The following is a 17,201-nucleotide window of genomic DNA, read 5'->3' as shown; positions in this document are numbered from 1 at the left end:
CAGGATTGTATCTTCATTTGGGAAAGATTTTGATTCTTTAGTTTGGGGAGTTGTAGAAGCCATCATGGTCTGCTTCTTTATGTGGTTTGATATCAACTGCTGTCTCTGAGCCATCTCTAAGATATTGTAGTGATTTATTCTATATTTGCTCACTGAGTCTTATCTTGTTTTGTTTTCTTTCAATATACATAGATGGGCTACTAGATTGCACTGTCTTGATTGTTGTAGCCCTTGAATCACTTATGTCCTATTACCAGCTGGTGTGGGCTGTTACCAGAAATATAAGCCTAAGAGTCCATTCACTATTCTTGAGTAGAATCTGATTTTGGGTCCTCAAGTGTGTGGTGCAGACTGTCACCTATCCACCTAGAGAAGTAGTGGTGATAGTTGTGTACACCAGATTCTAGTAGCAGCAGGGTTTCACACTCTGGGGGGACAGGATGCTGACAGGCTTCCCCCAAGTGCCAGTGAGGTAGGTGTGTCTCTATTCCTAAAGCACTTTTGTGGGTGGGCTCTGCAGCTGTACCTTAGGCCCCCAATGCAAGTACCCCTACAGATTGGTAGGTGTCACCCTCCTTAGACCCCTAAGGCAGGAGGCTAGGTGGTCTGGGGGGAGCTTCAGCCCTCAGTTCCCTGTTGTGGGTCAGCGAGGGCTGTGTTGAATACGCAGAGATATCAGACCTGGGAAACTTGTCTTTCCAGTAATCCGCTAAAACAATTACAGTCAGATCCCTATCAGAATTGCCTTTGCATTATAATAGCCAACTTGTTCCCTGTAGGGATGAAAGCCCAAGACTGTGGATCACATATGTTTGGCTGGAGCTGGTTCTGTGTTTTTAGTCCAATTAGGGAATGATTTTTGGTCCCTGGGTTTTTTGTAGCTGCTTCTCTCAGGTCAGGAGTATGGGTTAGGAAAAGACCAAAAAAAAAAAAAAAAAAAACAAAAAACTGCAGTGCACTTCACTCTCTGGCTCAGGAAATTCCAGTGTTAATGAAGCCACCTGGGAAGGGGAGGGGAGGGTTCAGATAAATAGGAGAGAGTAGTAGCCCAGAATATAGACAAAGTTACTTATCTTGCTTGGGATGACTGTTTTATCTGAGATTCCCGAGGGGCATGTCGACTGTGTGTGCTGGCTGGGTAGAGATTGCCCCCAAGGGTCAGGCCCGCGTCCTGTGCTTGCGCTGTCTCAGAAGCTGTGGTCAGTTCCTCTGCTCCCAGTCCAAAGCCCAGTGCCAAGGTTCCCTGGCTGGGATGCCACACTCCCGGCTCCAAAACCAGTCGCTGCCTCCGGGTGACTTCTCCTCCTGTCAGCCATGTCGCTGTGCTGCCTGCATGCACTTGCTGGGCTTCCCCCAAGGTCACTTCTCGGGGCTAGGGCTGCGTCCCATGTTTGCGCCATCTCAGGATGCCATGCTCAGCTCCCCTGTGCCCAGTCCAAAGCCCGGCGCCAAGGTTTCCTGACTGGGACGCTGGCTCCAGGCTCTGAAAACAGTCGCTGCTTCCCCGTGGTTGTTTGTTCTCAGTCTCTGTCACTCAGGTCAACTCTTTAGATCTGTGTTTGATGGTCAGTGTTCGTAGATTGTCATGTATGTGATCGATTCACTTGTTTTTCCGAGTCTTTGTTGCAAGAGGGATCCGAGGTAGCTTCTACCTAGTCAGCCATCTTGGCCCTGCCCTCCCAAATAGATTTTAAAAATATCTTTTTTGTTTTGATATTCTGAAAGTTTATAATTTAAGATATGGGTGTTTAGAATTTCTTAGATATCTACTCTGCATGATGTGATCATATTTAATCTGATGATATATTTTTTTAAATCTGGAAAATTCTTATTTTTTTATTTAATATTCCCTCTCAACTTTTTTTTCTTTTGGTCTCCTTTTGGTATTTCTTACTGTATTTTATATATATATATTTTTAAATACTTTCTTGGTATCTTCTGGGGGAGATCTTTAATATGATCTTCATAAAATGATTACATTTTACCATTCAAGATATCCATTATACTCTTAATTTTATTTTTCATAACTATTAATTATATCCAGACAATTTTCCTTTATGACTTCTTCCTCCTTCAGTTTTGAATGTTTACGCTTTGAGCAACCCCCTTATCTCTCTGCTGACATTTAATATATTTATTTTAACTTCTTGCTCTGTCTGATCTATTAATTTCTCTTTGTTTGGCTTAACTTCTTCAGCTTGTGGTCTACCTTTTATAAAGGTTAAATGAAGAAGATGTCTCGTTATTCTCCCTGGCAACCTCACAGTCAGGAGGTGAGATCTGACCACCTTGGTTCATTAAGCAAACCCAAGAGAAGTGTTAAAGCTCAGGTCCTAGTGTGTGCCCCTTCCTGTTGTTTGTCTTTATCTCTGCCCAGGCTCTGCCTTTTCAAAAGTTGTAATCATCTAGTGTCTTAGTTATCCATCTAGTGCTGCTATAACAGAAATACCACAAGTGAGTGGCTTTAACAAACAGAAATTTATTTTCTCACAGTTTAGGAGGCTAGAGTCTGGATTCAGTTGGTCGGCTCTAGGGGAAAGCTTTCTTTCTCTCTTGGCTCTGGAGGCAAGTCCTTATCTCTTTGAGCTTCTGCTCCTGGGCAGATGTGGCTTGGCATCTCTCTAACCCCATCTCTGCTTCTTTTGCTTGCTTGTTTAATCTCTTATTATATCTCAAAATAGATTGACTCAAGACAAAGCTCACACTAATCCTACCTCATTAACATAACAAAGACAACCCATTCCCAAATGATATTATAACCACAAGCATAGAGGTTAGGATTTATAACACATATTTTTTGAGGGGCACAATTCAATCCCTAACACCTAGAATGGAAGCAGCAGTCAAGAAATCAAATGACGTGTTGCATTGGGCAGCTCTGATGCAAAAAAAACTCTTTAAAGTGTTATAAAGCAAAGATCACTTTGAGAACTAAGATGTACCTGACCCAAGCCATGGTATTTTCAATCTCCTCATATGCGTCTGAAAGCTGGACAATGAATAAGGAAGACCAAAGAACTGGTGCCTTTGAATTATGCTGTTGGTGAAGAATGTTGAATGTACCATGGACTGCCAGAAGAAGGAAAAAATCTGTCTTGGAAGAAGTACAGCCAGGGTGCTCCTTAGAAGCAAAGATGGCAAGACTTTGTTTCACATACTTTGAACATGTTATCAGGTGGGACCAGTCCCTGGAGAAGGGCATCATACTTGGTAAAGCAGAGTGTCAGCGAAAAAGTTAAGCACTAGGCTGCTAACCTAAAGGTCTGTGGTTCGAGGCCACCAGCAGCCCCATTGGATAAAAGACCTGGTGATCTGCTCCTGTAAAGATTACAGCATAGGAAACCCTATGGGGCAGTTCTACTCTGTCCTATAGGGTTGCTATGAGTTGGAATTGACTCAAAAGCACACAACAACCTCCTCCCTGGTGCTGGTGCTTGCTTGACAGATGCTGCTGTATTTTCTGCCTTGCATCAATAAAGAGTCTAGCAAAAAAGTCACACTAAAAAACATTTCTTGAGTCCTCTCCGTGGCACCCAGCTCTCTTTTCATGTTGACCACCTATTCTCATACTCACCAGGACCCCAATCCCATGCTATTGCTCGGGAATTGCTAGCAATTTTTTTTTTTTTTTTATGTTCATTGCTCTGATTCATCAATCTCCTTCTAGCATCTAAGGCATATATTTTTATAACAGGAAGGGAGCGACTTTTGCTAGCGCTCTTATTCTATTATTAATTTTATATGTTGATCTTGTACCCAACATTCTTGCCAAGTCTTTATTAGTCTTATTAGTTTGTATGCAGATTAGATATTCAAGTAGAAAACTATATTTTCTGCAAGTAATTTCAATTTTGTATCTTTCTTTGTAATTGTTAAACTTCTATTATTTTTCTAGTTTTGTTTTATTTGTTAGGACCAGTAGTACAATGTTAATACTAGAATTGATATTGAGAATCATTACCCTATTCTTGGCTTTAGTGAAAGCGGTATTTGCTTTAGGTTCTGAATAGATGCCCTTTATCAGTCTAAGGAATTTCCTTTCTATCCTTAGTTTATTAAAAAAAATATTTTAACCATGAGCACTGCTGAATTTTGTCTAATACTTTTCCTGCATTTATTGTGTTATCATATGGTTTTTCTTTATTAATCTCTTAATGTTGTGGAACAATGTCAATGGATTTTTTTATGTTGAAACATCCTTGAATCTTTTTTTTTTTTTCTTATTGTGATTTAGGTGAAGTTTACAGAGCAAATTAGTTTCTTATTAAACAATTAATTCACAAGTTGTTTTGTGACATTCATTGTCAACCCCATGATGTGTCAATACTCTCCCCTTCTCTATCCCATGTCCCCTGATTCCATTCGTCCAGTTTTCCTGTCCCTTCCTGCTTTCTCATCTTTGCTTTTGGGCTGGTGTGCCCACAGGTCTCGTATACGTGATTGAACTGTGAAGCACGAGCCCTCACGTGTGTTATTGTTGGCCCTGTAGACCTGTCTAATCTTTGCCTGAAGGATGAACCTCAGGAGCAACTTCAGTACTGATTTAAAAGGGTGTTGAGGAGCCATACTCTTGGGATTCCTCCAGTCTCTGTCAGACCAGCTAGCCTCTCTCGCTCTGTCCGGGACCCTCTATTGTGATCCCTGCCACAGCAGTGGCTAGTGGTAGCCAGGCACCATTTAGTTGTTCTGAGCTCAGTTTGGTGGAGGGTATGGTAGTCGTGGTCCATTATTCCTTTGGACTAATCTTTCCCTGTGTCTATGGTTTGTATCCCACTACTCTACTAAAACTTTCTGTTAGTTCTAGTAGTTTTTTTTAAAATGAGATCTTTAGAGTTCTGTATGTATAATTCCTATCACCTGTGAATAGGGATAGTTTTACTTGTTCCTTAAAATTTTGGATATCATTTATTTCTTTTTCTTGCCTTATTGTTCTAGCTAGGACTTCCAGCACAATGCTAAATAGAAGTGGTGATAAAGAGCACCCTTCTCTTGTTCAAGTCCTCAAGGGGAATGTTTTCAGCCTCTCTCTGTTGAGAATGATGTTGGCTGTTGGTTTTGTATAGATGCCCTTTATTATGTTGAGGAATTTCCCTTTTATTCCTATTTGGTTGCAGAGTTTGTATCAAGAATTGGTATTGGACATTATCAAATGTCTTTTCTGCATTGATTGAGATGATCATGTGATTCTTTTCTCTTCATCGTGTGGTGGGTTACGTTGATTGATTTTCAAATGTTGAACTATCCTGGTCATGGTGTATTATTTTTTTCATATGATGCTGAATTCTATTGGCTAGAATTTTGTTGAGAATTTTTGCATCTATATTCATGGAAAATATTGATCTGTAATTTTCCTTTTTTTTTGTGGTGTCTTTGCCCTCGTTTTAGTGTCAGGGTTATTATGGTAGCTTCATAGAATGAATTTGGAAGTATCCCTTCCATTTCATGTTCTGAAACAGTTTGAGTAGTTACTGGTGAAAACATTTCTCTGACTGTTTCCTAGAATTCTCCAGTGAAACAATCTGGGTAAGGACATTTTTGGGGGGGGGAGGAGTTTTTTTTATCATCTTTTCAGTCTCTTCTCTTGCTATGGGTTTGTTCAGATTTTCTACCTCAGTTTAGGTAGGTGTTAGATTAGGTAGGTAGTGTGTTTCTAAAAATTTATCCATTTCCTCTAGGTGTTCAAATTTGTTGCAGTGTAGTTTTTCATTCTACTCTGTTATGATCCTTTTTATTTCAGTTGGGTCTGTTTAATGCACACCATTTCATTTCTTATTTGAGTTATTTTCTTCCTTTCCTGTTCTTCTTTTGTCAATTTGGCCAATGGTTTGTCAATTTTATTGATCCTTTCAAAGAACCAATTTTTGATTTTGTTGATTCTTTCTATTGTTTTTCTATTCTCTATTTCATTTATTTCTTCCCTGATCTTTATTATTTCCTTTCTTCTGATAGCCTTGGGCTTCTTTTGTTGTTCTCTTTCTATTTGTTCAAATTGTAGGGCTAACATTTTGATTTTGTTCCTTTTGTCTTTTTTGATGTGTGTACCCATTGCTATAAATGACCTCTGAGTACCACCTTTGCTGTCTTCCATAGGTTTTGGTATGATGTGTTTTCATTGTCATTTGAGTCTACAAATTATTTGATTCTAGTTTTGATTTCTTCTATTACCCAGTGGTCTTTAAGCAAGGTGTTATACGGGTTCCATGTGTTTGATTTTTTTTTCCTTGCTCTTCCTGTTATTAATTTCTACTTTTGTGATATTGTGATCAGAGAAGATGCTTTGTATTATCTCAATGCTTTTTATTTCGTTGAGGGGTGCTTCGTGGCCTAAGATGTGGTCTGTTCTGAGAATGTTCCATGTGCATTGGAAAAGAATGTATACCTTGCAGCTGTTGAGTGGAGTGTTTTATATATGTCTACGAGGTCAAGGTGGTTGATTGTGGCCTTGTGATTCTGTGCATCCTTGCTGAGTTTCTTTCTAGATATTCTGTCCTTTACCAAGGGTTATGTGCTTTAGTTTCCTGCTATTATTGTAGAACTGTCAATTTCTCTTTTCAGTGCTGTTAGAGTTTGTTTTATGTATTTTGGAGCCCTGCCATTGGGTGCATAGATATTTATTATGGTTATGTTATGTCATGATGGACTGCCCCTTTAATCATTAAATAATGTTCTTCCTTGTCTTGATGGTGGATTTTGCCTTAAACTCTATTTTATCTGAGATTCGTATTGACCCTCCTTCTCTTTCTTGGTTGCTGTTTGCTCACTATATTTTCTTCCATCCTCTGATTTTTTAAATATTTATGTCTTTGTGTCTAAGGTGTGTCTCTCGACAGCACATTGATGGGTCTTTTCTTTTTTTTTTTTAAATCCATTCTGTCACTCTCTGCCTCTTTTGGGGGGCATTGAAGCCATTTCATTCAGTGTGATTATCAATAAAAAAAAAAAAAATCAATAGGTGGGAGTTTACTGCTTTCATTTTGTAGCACTTTTTTTTTGGTGCTAACATTTTCTTTGTTCCTCTTACTCTCCTGTACTGAGTTCCTTTTGTTTGTGAAGTTTCTTTTCATTTCTTTCATTGTTGTAGATTTTGAGTTTACTGAGACTTCATGTTTTTCTTCTTTATTTTGATGAGCAGGTTTGTTAACTTTCTTTTTGGTTACTTTAATATTTACCTTTATTTTCCTAAGTTTGTATCAGCCTTTTATACTTGGTATTGCCTGGTCTTCCTTTCCATTTGAAAGTTCTATATCTACACTGTTTATTCCCTCTTTTATTGTTTTGACATTGTCATCATTTATGGATTGATATCTCTGGTTCCCTGTTTTTTGATCTTTTAGTTTCATTTTATCCTTGCGAGTGCGTTATCTAGGTCTGTTTTTGGCTGATACTGACCTGTGTCCTAGTTTCAGGTTGTTTTCTGATGTTTTTGGTTCTCTAACCAGAGGACTCCCTTTAATAATTATTGTATGTCTGGTTTGGTTTTTACAAATTTACTTAATTTCTGTTTATCTGGAAATGCCCTAATTTTGCCATCATATTTGAGCAAGATTTTTGCCAGGTATATTATTCTTGGTTGGCAATATTTTTCATGGTTTTATATGTATCCTCCCATTGCCTTCTTGCCTGCATGGATTCTGCTGAATAATCAGAGCTTTGTCTTATGTTTCCCCTTTGTATGTGTCTTTTCATTTTTCTAGAGCTGCTTTGAGGGTTCTTCCTTTGTCTTTGATTTGGTGAGTGATTCTTATATGTCTTCGTGACTTTCTTTTGGGCTATATCCTATATGGAGTTCATTGAGCTTCTTGGATGGTCAGCTTTTCATCTTTCATGGTATTAGAGAAGTTTTCTATCAGCAAATCGTCAATGACCTTCTCTGTGTTTCCATTTTCTCCCCGTTTTAGAACCCCAATCACATGCATATTTTTGCTCTTGATTGTATACCACATTGTACTTAGTTTTTCTTCATTTTTCTTTATTCTTTTCTCTGATTTTTCCTCAAAGTGGCAGCCACAAATTTGCCTTCAATTTCACTGATTCTGTCTTCTGTTATTTCAAAATTGCTACAAAAACCTTATATTGCATTGTCCATTTCTGAAATTTTGTTGTTTATCTTTTGGATTTCCAATTGCTGTTTTGTATGATTTCTAATTATTTATTTTGATATTTTGTTCTTTTATTATTCTCCTGAATTCTTCTATTGCCTTGTCTGTGTTTTGCTTGATTTTGATTATGTTTTGTTTGGTTTTGTCTGTGTTTTCTATGATTTTATCTGCATTTTCCTTAATCTTTTGGAAAGCCCTGAATATTAGACTTTTGAATTCTCTATCAGGTAGTTCCAGTGCCTTTTCTTCTACCGGAATGTCATCTGGTGTTTTCTTTTGGTCGCTTACTGGAGTCATCCTGTCCTTTTTTTTTTTTTTTTTTATGTTTTGATATTGTCTACTGCCTCCGAGATATTCAAGTATTATTTTCTTCATTTATAAGTTTGTTTGGTTTTTCCTGCTTTTTTGTTTCATTTGGTTACTTCTGGGTGGGTGGCCCAAGCATGTTTTGTTGCTTGCTCATCTGTGGGCAGGATCACCTATCGCCATGTTATCATGGTGTGCATGGTTGTTGCTCAGCTATGGTGCAGCAGGCAGGTCCGTCAGGAAGGGAAGGGGTGGAGAAGGGTCGTTTGTCTCCAGTGTAAACTAGGCTGGGGGCTGGATCAGGGCTGCTGCAGTCTTCAGGGGATCCTGAGCTGGCAGGGAAGGACCTGGGATCCACACTGGGTACCTTTTGGGCTGCAGTGGGCAGTGGAAGGGATCTGGAGCCAGTAGGAAGGGGCCTGGGATCTGGGCCAGGTCCCCTTAGGATTTGGCAGGTGATGGGAGGAGTCCAGAGCTGGCGAGAAGGGGCCTGGGGTCTGTGCTGGGTCCCCTTGTGTCTGTGGCAGGCAGCAGGTAAGGGTTTCAAGCCAACAGGAAGGGGCCTGGGTCCAGGCCAGGTCCTCTGGGGGCTGTGGCGGGCTGTGGAAGAGGTCTGGAACTGGCCAGAAGGGGCCTGAGGTCCAGGCCCAGTCCTCTGGGGGCTGTGGTGGGTGGCAGGAGGGGTCTGGAGCCATTGGGAAGGGGCCTGGAGTCCAAGCCAGGTCCCCTGGGTGCTGCAATAGGCAGCAGGAGAGGTCCAGAGCAGGCTAGAAAGGGTTTGGGGTCTCAGCTGTGTTCCCTCAGGGCTTTGTCTGGTGGCATGAGGGGTCTGAAGACAGTGGGAAAGGACCTGGCACCTGGGCTGTGTCCCTTGGGGCCACAGGTGGTGGGGCAGAGGAGAAAGGTAGGAGGGGGGGTGAAGGCAGAGGCAGGGGGCCTAGGTGGAGGAGGGCAGTAGGATGGGTTGGTACTCTGGTTTCTAGCAGTTGGAGTTGCCACAATGAGGCAGTTATAGCCACTGTTCATGAGAGGAGTGGGGGTTGTAGGAGCGTGCTCCTGTGGTTACCGGGTGAGAGACTCTGGGCTTCTCCTTGAGATGCAGTGAGCACATAATGGACTTACTTAGTCCTCGGTGTGTCCGCATCATACCTCTATCTCCTATTGGGAATTTCATGGAGGTGCCTTTCTGCATGCAGGTTGGTGGCTTTATTGCAAGATGGCAAAACTGACTCATACTGTTTGGTCAGACACCTCCACTCCATATTTCTATTTCTTCACTATTTTATGTTAGTTTTTTCTTCTCTTCAATGACTTCCAATCTAATACTTTATCACTTCATTTAAGGTTTAGTGTTCCAGGATTGGTGCCAGTATCTGTTTTACTTGTTTTTTCAGGTGTTTGTTGCAGGGGGATGGCTCAGTGCATCTGACTAGTCTGTCATCTTGGCTCTGCCTGAAACATCCTTGCATTCTTGGAATAATATACGTATACATTTGATTTGCTAACAGTTTAAAAATTTTGCATATGTGTTCATAAATAAGATTGAACTGTATATTTTTTCTTGTTTTGTTCTTGTCCAGCTTGGGTCAATTTTATATTAACCTTATAAAAGCAGTTGGATAACTCCTCCACACCGTGACTTTTTAAAAATCCTTTGAAATTGTTTATATAAGATAATTAATATCTATTTCTTGAAAGTCTAGAGAAAGCAGGCCATAAAACCATTTAGACAGGTAACTTTTTTGTGTGGGGTAAAGAAATTTTTTTATAACTGATTAAATTTAATGGACATTGTCACGTTTTCAATTTTTCTTGAGATAATTTAGATTTTTATAGAAAATTATCCATTTCGTCTAAGTTTTCAAATTTATTGGCATATAGTCCTCTGTAATGTTTTCATGATTTTTTTTAAAAACTCTACAACATGTGTAGTTTTGCTCTTTTATATTTAACTAATCTTTTTTACTTTTTTTTTTTGGTCATTATATATTTTCTTCCCAACTCCTCCCACTGGCTTCTTTCAGATTTGGAGATTGTTGTTTTATTTCTGTTCTCTAAGTAGTTACTCTTTTAAAAAATATATACACTATTCTTTTTCTAATGAGATCTAAAGTTTTTCAGTATTTCTTAGTCTGAAGGTCCTTAGATTGCTCAAACCATCCACCTAGCACAGCTTCCCTCACCAGTTTCTTTGTTACTGCAACCTGGAAATTTAGGTTCAGCTTTAAATAATGCTAAAAATTACTTTTTAAAGCCTGTTATTTATTAAATTTATCAACACATTTTATCAATTTCTAAGCCTACCACTGTTTCATACATCTCACACCTTTTTCGTAAGGTTATTTGTCTTCTTGTTGAAGTAGGTTTTTTAATAATTCCTTCAGTGTGGGTTGGGCGATGAAAGCCAAGTTTAATTTCTGTATGTCTGGAAATGGTTTTATTTCATCACACCTTAAATGATAGCTTAACTGGGTATAGAATTTAAGGTCAACAGTTAGTTTGCCTCAGCCCTTGTTTTTCAGCATCTGTAAGTAGTATGTTGTCAGCCTAATTATTATTTCTTGCTAGTAGCTTTTCACTCTATTTTTCTCCCCTTGGACTTTGTTGTTGTTAAGTGTCCCAAGTCAGCTCTAATTCACAACAGCCCTATGTACAACAGAATGAAACACTGCTCAGTCCTGTGCCATCCTCACAATTGTCATGCTTTAGTTGTGAGGGAAGCTGTGCTAGGTGGATGGTTTGAGCAATCCAAGGACCTTCAGACTAAGAAATACTGAAAAACTTTAGATCTCATTAGAAAAAGAATAGTGTATATATTTTTTAAAAGAGTTACTACTTAGAGAACAGAAATAGAATAACAATCTCCAAATCTGTTGCAGCCACCGTGTCAATCCATCTCATCGAAGGTCTTCCTGTTTTTCACTGACACTTTACCAAGTATGATGTCCTTATCTAGGGATTGATCCCTCCTGATAACGTGTCCAAAGTAGGTGAGATGAAGTCTTACCATCCTTGCTTCTAAGGAGCATTCTGGCTGTACTTCTTCCAAGACAGATTTGTTCATTCTTCTGGCAGTCCATGGTATATATTCTTTGCCAACACCATAATTCAAAAGTGTCAATTCTTCAGTCTTCTTTATTCGTTGTCCAGCTTTTGCATGTGCATGAGGCGATTGAAAATATCATGGCTTGGGTCAGGTGCACCTTAGTCCTCAAAGTGACATATTTGCTTTATAACACTTTAAAGAGGTCTTTTGCAGCAGACTTGCCCATTGCAATATGTTGTTTGATTTCTTGACTGCTCCTTCTATGAGCATTGATTGTGGATCCAAATAAAATGAAATCCTTGATAACTTCAATATGTTCTCCATTCATCATGATGTTGCTGATTGGTCTAGTTGTGAAAATTTTTGTTTCCTTTATTTTCAGGTGTAATCCATATCGAAGGCTGTAGTCTTTGGCCTTCATCAGTAAGTGCTTCAAGTTCTCTTCACTTTGGACTTTAGGTACACAGAACTGAAATGATTGTAACCTTTGGATAATGATCACTAAGCACAGTATGTATGAGTGTAGTACTTACTATCTAATATTTAATAAACTCTTGTGAACTAAGAATTAACCTGTTACCAAAAACATACATCTTAACAATTTGAAACATATATGATGTCTAAATGGAAACCCTGGTGGTATAGTGGTTAAGTGCTACAGCTGCTAACCAAGAGGTCGGCAGTTCAAATCTGCCAGGCTCTCCTGGGAAACTCTATGGGGCAGTTCTACTCTGTCCTACAGGGTCGCTATGAGCCTGAATCGACTCGACAGCAGTGGGTTTGGTTTAGGGTATCATGTCTGAAAATACATAACTAACTCCTATCATGAGCATCCCAGTGCCGTTGAGTCCATTCTGACTCAGCAACCCTATAGGACAGAGTAGAACTGCCCCATAGAGTTTCCAAGCAGTGCCTGGCAGATTCGAACTGTCGACCCTTCAGTTAGCAGCTGTAGCACTTAACCACTGTGCCACAAGGGTTTCCTACTCCTATCATTAAGTAGTAAAAATAAAAAATAATCCAACCCAACAGGGAAAAAGAGTGTTCATGGACAATGCACAGAAGAAGAAATGCAAACCTGAATATACCTATGAAAGGATATGTAGGAATAAGGGAAATGCAAATAAAATAAATACATTTTAGCCCACTAAATTGGAAAACTATTAAAGATTAATAATATCAATGCTGCTGAAGTTCTGTGAAAACAGGTATTCTTATAAATTCTAGATGGAAATGCAAATTGGTAGAGACTGTATGAACGGCAATTTGGCAACAGTTATGAAAATAACTCCTGGTATCTTCATACACAAAAGGCATGAACAAGGCATTAGCATGTTTGTAGTAACATAAAACATAATGTAAATAAATGTCCAGCAACAACCGAATGGTTAGACAATCTTAAAACACTAAGGAGTATTTTATTGGATGCAAAGACAGGTAAACACCTTTAAGAGATATTCTAAGTGCGAGGAGAACAAGGCATGCCACCATCTATGTTTCTAAAAAACTAAATTTTGTTTTATGCATGCATATACTTATGGAAAAAATTTTTAATTTTAGTCAAAATGTCTATCAAACAACTAACTGTTGAAACAGGGAACAGGATTAGGAGGTAGAGATGGCGTTTACTAAAAGGGACTTTTGCTTTATCTGTATTGTTTAGGTCTTCTATAATGAGACTATATTTATAACTTTAGAAATTAAAGAAATAAGATAAAGAATTAAAGGAAAATGACTTATATTTAAGCCAGAGAAATAAACCATTGATTATCAGAGTTATCCAAAAAAAAAAAAGAAAAGCCATACATCTTGTTACAGGGTCCTTCCCTATCCTACCTGTCTGGCTCCCTTCATTCCAGAAGTAACCCCTAACCTGAATTTTATGTCTATCATTTCCTTGTGTTTTGAAGTGGTTTATCACATATGTGTGTTTGTCTCTGCAATATGTTATTTGATCTTGTCTGATTTTGAACTTTATAAAAAGAATATCTTACTATATGTAGTTCTCTGAGTCTTGCTTTTTCACTCAACATTTTAAGATTCATCCAGGTCATGATATGTAGTTCTTTAATTTTCTTTGCTGTGAAGTATTGCATTGTATGAATATACACATTTTAACTTTTATCTGTCCATGGACATTTAAGCTATTTCCAATTTTTTGGTGTTATGAATAGTGCTGTTGTAACATTTTTGTTCATATTTCTTGAGACACATGCACTAAAATTTTTCTTGCATATACATCTAAGAGTCAAAGGGTATGAGAATTATTCAATTTTACATGACAATGTCAAATTGTTTCTAAAATGATTGTATCAATTTACACTTCAAACAGTAATACATAGAGGACACCATTGACAACATATTCTTGCCAAAACTGAATATAATTCTGGAATTTTTATGAATGAAATTGGTATAAAATTATATTTTATTTTGTCTTGATTTAGATTTCCCTGGTTTCTAACGAAACTGAACATCTCTTCAGGTTTTATGAGCATATGTATTTACTCTGCTGTGAAATTCTTAAATTTTTTTTTTTTTTTTCCTATTGGGTTATTCCTTATTGGAGCTTCCTAATTTATTGACTTGTAGAAATTTAAAAATAAATTCTAAATTAAAATTTTTTTTATTATATGAGTATTTTCTCCTACTTCGTAGTTCGATTTTTCACTTTTTTAAGGTGACTTCTTTTGAGCAGGAGTTGAATCTGTCGATCTTTTGTTGCAAAGTTAGTGCTTTAAGTGTATTATTTGAGAAATTCTTCCCTACCTAAAGGCCAGAAAGATATTTACCTATTTTTTTCCAAAAGTTTTAAAGGTTTGGTTTTGATATTTATGTTCTTAAAATACTTTATTTTTTGCACTCTCCAGTTTCACTGGATTTATTTTTCCTTGTTTGCTTAGTATTGGTGCATACTTGCAAATCTAAGGACATGTGTTTTTTTAATTGCTTGAAAATTCTCAGCCATTGTTTTTTTTGAATATTATCTATCTTTTCCTCTATCTTCTTCCAGAACTTCAATTTAATGGATGTTGGACATTTTCAACATATTATCCCTGTCTTTTAACAGCTCTTTCTTTTTAAAGATATCTTCATCTCTCTGTGCTGCATGTTACAGAAAACATTCTAGAACTTTCTTCCAATTCACTAGATCTCTCTTTAATTACATCCAGTCAAGAGTTTATTCTATCCTTGAGCTTATTAGATCAATGACTATTTTTCAGTGTGTTCTCATGTGATGTGTTTTTAATATGACGTCTTTTTTTTGTTGTTTTTAATATCTACTTGCTCTTATTACAGTTTATTTTATTTCAAAATTCTTGTTCTTGTTTGGTGACTATTGTTCCTTCGTTTATCTCTTTGAAGGCCCTAAACATCATTATTTTTAAATCTATTTCAGATTGTTCTATTATTTTATTTCTAGCTGGAGTGAATTCATATTCTGATTATTGGCTTTTTCCCTAACTTTTGCTTTCTTTGAAATTTATATTCTTAGGTTCATTTTAAGGAGCCCTGGTGATGCAATGGTTAAGTGCTTGGCTGCTAACTGAAAGGTTGGTGGTTCGAGCCCACCAGCAGCTCCACAGGAGAAAATACCTGGCCTGGCGATCTGCTCTGGTAAGTATTACGGCCAAGGAAACCCTATGGGGCAGTTCTATTCTGTCCGATAGGGTTGCTATGAGTTGGAATCGACTCAATGGCACACAATAACAACAATGGGTTTATTCTTGAATGAGAGGATATTTTTCTCAATCTTTTTCTTTGAGCTCACTTTCCATTTAGCAGTTTTGAAATGACTAGGCTTAGATACACACCCTTCTCAGACCCATGCCTTATACTGGTGTCCTAGAGCTCCCATTCCACAGTCAAATTGGGCGAAATCACAGTTTCAGCCAAGACCGGCTAGAAGCTTGTTTCTTTTCCTGTTCTTAAGGTGCTATTTGTTTTTCTCTGACCTCCCTAGGCATACAGCTTTACTTAGGCCATGGCTCAGGAGGCATTTGGCAATAACTTTTAGGGGAACTGAAAGTCAACCCCAAAGTATATCTTATTCTGTATTTTCCTAATTGTTAATGTCAAGAGTGAAACATTATATCTTGGCTCCACCTTACTTTAGAAGAGGAATTTAACATATAAATTCCTCCTTCCCTTTTACTTCTTGGTTTTGCTAATATCACTTGGGATTTTAAATCAGGATTATTGCTCTCAACTTTATTGTTTTAAACGGGCAGCTTCCCTCTTAAACTGGAAATGTTCCAACATAATATAATAGGAACACCCATGATTTTTCTAGACTTTCGTAAGTGGAGCATTGGTGATCATGAAGAAGATGATTTTTTTTTTTAGGGCTGCCAATTTTCCTCCACCTGGGTGACAATTGCAAAAAAAGAAAAAAGTGGCAAAACTAAAATAGACAATCTTTGCAGTTCTTAATAATAGAGTTATTTTTGTTTTAGTGCAGCTTCTGGCTTTTGTATTGGTTATAAATATTTTACTCAATAAGCCTTGGAAACAGTCATGAGGATGCGGAGGTATTTAAATATAAAGTATTTGCAGCCACTGAGATTATAACAGACAACAAAACCTAGATGGTCTATATCATCTTCGAATTTATAGTCCGGTGGAGAAACTTTATTAAACAAACTGTGAACTGTCTATACTTCCTCTTCAATTTCACCTTTAACACACTTTAGTCTGTCTTCTAAGTCCAGAGTTCCACTGAAACTGCTTTTATCAAGGACATTCATGATCTCTGTGTTGCCAAATTCAATGGAATTTTCACTATATTTGACTTCTTGGCAACATACAAAATAGTCGATTGCCTATCTTTCCTAAAACACTTTCCTTTTTTAGTTTTGCTGAGGCCAACCTCCTGGTTTTCCTCCTAGTTTTCTGGCTGCTCCTCCACTCTTTGACTGATAAATACTGGAGTTCCTGAGGCAGAGTCAATATTGTGCCCTAGTCAGATGCGTCATGCCATCCCACTGCAGCAAAGACCCAAAAAACTAAGTAAAACATATACAAACATCAATCCTAGAACCCTAAGACCAAATGAAGGGACAAAGAACTAGATCAAATGCCAAATGGAAGAAGAAATGGAAGGAAAACACAATAAGGATAGATATGGAGTGGAGGTCACCTGCCAACTAATACGGAACAACTTTGTCATCTTGGAGCACAACCAGCAATGGCCCCAGACAGGAAGTATGGGAAGGCAAATTCACAAAGCTCCCAACAGGAGACAGAGCACCCTTCACCTTCTTCCCCATATGCGCCGCTCACCTAGAGAGCTACTGGTTCACTGTCACCCCAATTCCACTGCACCCCCACTCACTGGCTCCTATAGTGCCATTTTTTCCCTTCCCTTTCTTCCTTCCTCCCAACTATCCCCATACACCACCCTACCCCTTCACAACGGGCCATGCTCTATCACTCAGTTAGAGAGCTACCAGTTCACTGTCACTTCAAGACCCCTACCCCCACACTCCGCCTCCTGCCACACCATTTTTCTTCTTCCCTTTCTTTCTCCCACATACCCCTGTACATCACCCCCACCTCTTCCCTACTGACCATGCCATTGCACTTGGCTAGAGAGCCACTGGCCCACTGTCATCCTGGGTCTGCCTCACACCCATCTACAGGCTCCCGCCATGCTGTATTTCTTTCTTTCTTTTCCTTTCTTCCTTTTATTTCTCCCTCCTACCTAGCCCCATATGTCACCACCCCCATTCCTGCCAGCCCCCAGGCCCGCC

General features: G+C 38.5%; 1 long non-coding RNA gene across 1 annotated transcript in view; it reads left to right on the top strand.

Annotated features, from left to right (window-relative positions):
* LOC126065837 (uncharacterized) overlaps positions 1-15,039 on the top strand; it is a 203,798-nt gene extending 188,759 nt beyond the window's left edge. The window contains exon 3 of the long non-coding RNA XR_007514939.1: positions 14,945-15,039. This is a non-coding gene — a long non-coding RNA (uncharacterized LOC126065837). The remainder of the gene's footprint in view (positions 1-14,944) is intronic.
* Positions 15,040-17,201: the final 2,162 nt, after the last annotated feature.

Source organism: Elephas maximus, chromosome 22, assembly GCF_024166365.1.
Source record: "Elephas maximus indicus isolate mEleMax1 chromosome 22, mEleMax1 primary haplotype, whole genome shotgun sequence".
Lineage (NCBI taxonomy): Eukaryota > Metazoa > Chordata > Mammalia > Proboscidea > Elephantidae > Elephas > Elephas maximus.
Note: the sequence above shows the minus strand (reverse complement) of the source record. Positions and strands in the feature narration are given on the sequence as shown.